We start from the raw sequence: 6,209 nt of genomic DNA, 5'->3' as shown, positions 1-6,209 counted from the left end.
GCTGAAGTTGACTGAATGAATCAGAATGGAGTCCTGAGTATTTCTCTACAGCATTACCCCATGCTCCTAGGAAGGGCAGCACAGATGAAGTTCAGCAGTAGTGAACCTGATCCTACACCAGTGCACATCAAATCCTGGATCTATGAGGTGTCTTCAGAGCAGCTGGTGCTGACTGATCTGGGATTCTGAATTTTGCAACCTGGAAAATCCCTGCTCGCCGAACCTGAAAGGGCTACTGCAATATTTCACATCTCCTTAGTGTGTTGCAACTGAATTATTGACAGTTGTCCTCACCAATTCAATTCAAACTGGAGTGTTTCACACAGGAGAAAAAATTCGTACCAGGTTAACCAGATACTTTATAGATGTTGCTATATATGGTGTCCACAAAAATACTCATCCTACTCATTACATTATTATAATTTAGCAAATGCTCTATTCCAGGGCAACTGACATAGGTTGCAATTTTTACATTATCCAGTTATACAGCTGGATACTTACTGAGGCAATTCTGGGTTAAGCACCTTGCCTGAGGGTACAGCAGCAGTGCCCCAGCAGGGAATCAAACCAGCAACCTCTTGGTTTATGAGCTCTGCACCTTACCACTATGCTACATTGCCACCCCTAATGCACCATAGTGGTACATTACTTCCTGTACCTGTCCTCCAGGGTCTGATTGCTCAGCAGATATGTGTTCCTCCTCTTTCCTATATCTCAGTAGGATTTCACTGACTTGTCATTGGTGTTCATGCTGTAATAGAGGGCATCTCACTGGAGTTCATAGCGGGGGGGGGACAGAGGCTCCTCTTCTTGAAGTCTTTCTTACCCTCTCTGTCATCTTCCCTGTTCCCCTTGGCCAGTACAGAGTTATGATGCATTAACTCAAAGGTTGCTCTGATGCTGTGAAAGTCTCTGTTCCACTTGCTCGGTTTTGTTTTTCCACAGCTTGTGAATTCTTTTTCTCGTTGGAATCCATCAATTAATGGCATTTTGTGTAAAGAGATTGCCATCTCTCTCTCAGTATGAGATGCAAGATTGGTTCATTAAGTTTTCAGTCTTGTGCGAAATATTTTCTCAGGCACATTTTCAAAGACTGAAGGCAAGTTTGAAAAAAAAATAAATAAATAACGGTTGTGACCAGCAAGCTAAGGCTGAAATTACACAGCGTCCCACAGGAATGAATGAACAAAAAAAAATATCTGGCAGATGCCGGTGTCTGCACCAATCACAAAGCTTGCAGTTTTTGTGATCACAGACCAGTTTAAACCGTCAGTTTATTTGAAGCTGACTTTGTGACATTGTTCTCACATCCTAGAAGTTATCCGTTGGGACAGCTGGAGACAGCACGTTTCAACGGAAGTGATCCGGGTCTCCGCTGGTATACCATCCCTCGTTACTTCTCGTTAGGGGCCGGTTGGATGCATTAAGGTCTGCTGCTAGGAAGCGCCAGGGACAGAACATTCTTCAGGGGTTAAAGGGCAAGGGAGAGGATGCATTATCTGCAGCGTGGCATTGCCTGGAGTGCAGGCCCAAAGCCGTGTCCTGCATGGTGTCCACCCCCACCTCCCTTCCCCCCTGATGCGGTTCACAACAGGGGTGGTTGGACGCCACGTTCTGCTGCACTTAGCGATCCGGGGGCCTCGTTCTGACTCAGCTATTGGTTGATTTCATTAGCCCTTCGTAGTTCTCGCTCTCCCGCTCCTTCCCTTCGCGGGAGCGTGCGGCTGAAGAGATTGAATCACTGCTTCGACCCCGATGGCTGCCGCTTGTGTGTCTCCGAGGCGGAGTCCGGGGCAGGGCTGCGCTTTCATTGTCTTACATAATGCGCTGGCCCATTAGTTCTCTCTTCCAGAGCTTCTTCTGAGCATCTTCTAAGTGGGCCAGAGGATCCTGCCGGTGCCCGCTTACCATTCACTTAAACAAATTACCATTGACTCAGTAATGGCAGTCAAGCTAGCAAGCTAGTGTTGCTTCAGTATCCAGTATAAAATGATAACAAATGTTTGCAATATATGTATAATAGATTGGGAGTAACATATAAATTAACAGTAGTTTCCAGTGCAGAAGTTCCCCTTTGTCCTGGAAACTCCACCATAGCAACATTTGTAATTCACATTGAAAATCATTTTTTGCTTGTTTGCTTGTTGTAGCTACCCATTCTTTAAAATATGTAAATTTTGTAACCACATAGTCAAGATTTTGGTGGCATATTGAAGGTCCTGATAAAATTTGCAGTCGGCTGACAATTGGTCTATATCTGTATTCCAAATGACCAAAAAAAAATTTTTATGACAATAAATTGAAAAACTACCATGTTCGATTTTGACAGTGAGAAACACTGTGTTAGAGCATCTATACAGTGCATGTGCGCTAATATTGTATTTGTTTGATAACCTTGGCATTAACACCTCCCCTATAATAATGCTGTGTGGGCAATATCTGTAAAACTAGAAGTGGCCACCCTCTGTTGTTTCTTGTGTTCATATAATATCAGTGCAGATTATAATGCAAAGGTTTGAACAACATATTCAACAGATTTAAAATATTCCTTATGTTTTTGAAATCTGAAAAATTAATATGCATTAATTGTGTAACTGTTTACAATGATGCATCAGGACACACCAACATCGTTAGTATGACACCATGACTCCATTTATCAAAATGATCAAAAACGACAAAATCTCAGAAGATGTCTGGGTAGGAAGAAAAATGGTAAAAATAGCATGTTCAATCAACCATGTCTCAGAAATTATTTATGAATCGTATTAATTTTGCTAATGTTCATTTCTCCAGATGAAAAATATATAAGGCAGCGTTTGAGTGAATCAGAGGAACATGCAAAATCATGCTGTGAAGGAGAGCCTTCACTACCTCTCCCTAAGTGCTAGTTGTGTCAATCATTTGTTAATTGGTCACATGTGTATGACTTGTTTGGGGAACCAGCCTATTGGCTAACAAGCCACACCTGACTAACTGAAGGTGGATTACATACAGGTGTGGCTGGAGAGCAAAAGGAGAAGCTCATTTTGTCCCTGCTGTTGGTTGGTGCAGGGTGGTTTCTTTGTTTTGTGTTCATTCATTTACCTAAAAATAAATTATTGTTTTCTTTTAACCTTCGCTCTTTTTTGGCTCATTTATGGGAGAAGTGTTGGCCCATTTCATTTCACCCAGTATGATATTTTTGCTTTTTTTTTTTTTTTTTATTTACATATTACTCAAAAACGATGTGAACGGGATGAAATGTCCATTCCACTGACACGCCTCAGCACGTCTGTGGCCTGCATCAGAGCGTGAGTCAGACTCACACGGGTGGCCTTCTGAATGTGCATCCTGCCAGTTCAATCATCGAACAATTAATCAGCATGACGCACGGTGGACATTTCAGCTGAAAACAAGCAAGCGCACCACCCCTAAACATGAGAAGCACACCCAGCCCCCCTTTATTTTACCTAAAGACTGTTCTTTCTGTGTCTTCTGAGGTGTGCCGTTTCATTTCCTGCCATTATTTTCCGCTTCCCCCCCCCCGCCCCCCCCCCCCTTTGTAAGGAAGGAGTATGCGGCGATGGACGTGACACATTAGGCTTTAATTGAATAAGCTGGTTCTGCCAGCAGTCAGGATATACAGAGGCATTCTTTTCAGGAGGGTGATAAGTCCAGTGTTAAGCCCCCTTTTTATCCCGTACACGTGGCTGACGATTTTTCCCTACCTGCTTTCTCTGTGGGTCGATGTGACAGACCATGCTAATACTGCCCGGATCTTCGACAATCTGATTTCTTCGCGCTGAAATGTCTTGGGGTTTTTCTCCCTTTTAAATGTGGGTGATCAGATTAGATTAATTGTAAGATTCTCTTATAATCAGAGGGAAGAGAGTTTTGGTCACAGATGAGAATGCGAGACAACAGCTCAAGAAAACAGAAAATGGTTGGTTAATGGAAAGGTTGCTATAGTGTTGTCACAGACTGCATTTGTCTGTGGTGTTACGCTGTACATTGCAGATGCAAATCAATCATTTACATTGATACGCCATTTGCATCGCATTCATTGTATTGCGATCTGGCATCGCATTCCGGAGTGACAGGTGTTTACATTTCCAGTCATTTTCCTTTCTCATGTTGCCAAGCTTTTCATGAAGGGGTAAAAGCACACCCTTTTCTCCCTCATTTTGGAAAAGCTAACACTATTGACTAATGAAGCCAGCGTAGCCCGCTGGGTCCACACACAGAGCAGCTGCAGGGAAGTATTGGCATTGTTTATTGGGAAGTTTATTGGCATTATGTGTGATTTATGCTATTGCATGTTTTCCACTTCTTCCCACGGTAGCTAGGTTGCTTAGTTTTGAATTAGCATCAGTTGATGCTTGAATGGTGTTGTGCATGCGCTCGCTGGTCTGGGAGTGTTGTTAACCTGGTCTGTCACTGTTTCTGATGTCACTTAGGTGGATACACTTCTGTTCTCTTGTGCTGGGGGTAGCTCTCGATAAGAGCGTCCGCTAAATGCATGTAATGTAAGTATCTTGAGGGTGCGTCAGGAGCATGTGGTAATTGCGGAATAATGAGTTCTACTTGGTGTGTGGCTGAGGGAGGGGGGTCGGGGGTGGGGGGCGGAGAGACTGTTGAGGCATTGCTTTACCCCCCGGCAGGGGGAATCAGTGAGGAAGTGTGGAATCCAGCCCAGGCCGCGGTGACTTCACAGGGGAGACAGGTTCGGGAGCGCCCCTCCCGGCCGCCCCCTGCCCTGCTCGGTGATGGCTAATCCTAACGTGGCTGATGTCACCTGGGCTCGGTTAAGGGATAAGCAGGCTGAGCTATTTTAGGAAAACGGGAGAAGCTTTTCCATAATCCTGCCAGGAACTTGACCCCCCTTGCTCCTGGCTGATTCATCCTGTCCCCCCCTCCCCCCAACACACACACACACACACACACACACACGCACACACACACACACACACACACACACACATACCCGCTGCCATGGCACTCTTTCACAAAACTGGCAGCAGAGATGCCAGCCAATGAGGAGGCACCTTGAATGGTCTCCTCTCGGAGTTTGTGATTCTGTTAATGGACTTTCTGAGCTGCAACGCTTTGACTGTACATGGGGGCAAACACATCTAAGTGAGTGCTTTTTTAAAATTTTGCATTGAGGGATGTTTATATCTATGGTCAAAACAGAGGTAATGTTGCAATGAATGAATGAATGAATGAATGACGGGGTTTCCCTTGTGTAGCCCTTCAGGAATCAGCAACTTGGAGCTTATAAGGCTTATATTGGAATTATATCTAATTATGTATTTAAACCTCTCCCAGTGCTCAGCAAGACAATGTTTACTTTCAGGTCAACTGCCCCCTCCTAAAGGCCAGCCCTTGCCTTTTTGGTGTCGTAACCCTTGAGCGTTACCAGTGTTTACTGTTTAACAGAGTGGCGGTATCCCTTAATGTCCTTAGACTCGAAAAGACCCTGGCTAATCATCCCCTTCCAGCCATTAGCCTCAGTGTAATACCAGCTAACATCACACCTCCAGCTTTGGGGTTCCCATCATGCCACTACACCCTGCCATGTGGTGGCTCGTCCATCTCTGCTTTCACTGGAGCGCTCTCACGCGTTCTCAGCACTGTCATCCTCTGGCCCTAATCTAATTATGAACCTGGCAGGGGGACAGAGGCTTTACAGGACAAGTTAACAAGCTTGCTTTTTTGACACTCCTGTGGTGAGCGTGTGATTTTTTTTTTCCCCCCCAATGGGAAGTGACCAAGGGCAGAGGATTGTTTTTAGAGATGAGGGAAGCAGGGGGTCTTCATGGCTACTTCTTATGTACTGTTTGTGGAGTTTTTGAAGTTTCTGAAGACCGTCATCATCACAAGGCCGTGTGAGGAAACTCATGTTCATGTGTGAGGGCGTGCACGCTGACATTGCATGATGTGTCTGTCATCCATGGAGACGTTATCGCCCTGTACCGGTATTGGCTGGGGTCGGACTCACGTGCCAGAGGCTTTGGCTGTTGGGCGCAGCTAACAGGTGTGGGAGTGGCACGCCTGGCGCAAGGTGTGGGACCCGCCAGTGGGGCGTCAGTGTGAGCTTGCGGGCCCCCAACAGCCGCTGGTGAAGGAGGCGGCCGTCGAACGGTCCGCTCTCATCAGCGCGGGCTACCTCACAGGCTGAACGACGTCCCCACATTTCCGCTAATCTCGGTTCTCCGAGCCCCTGGCCG

The sequence above is a fragment of the Megalops cyprinoides genome, chromosome 21 (genome assembly GCF_013368585.1).
Source record: "Megalops cyprinoides isolate fMegCyp1 chromosome 21, fMegCyp1.pri, whole genome shotgun sequence".
Classification (NCBI taxonomy): Eukaryota; Metazoa; Chordata; class Actinopteri; order Elopiformes; family Megalopidae; genus Megalops; species Megalops cyprinoides.
The sequence above is the reverse complement of the archived record's forward strand: the minus strand, read 5'-3'. Positions refer to the sequence as shown.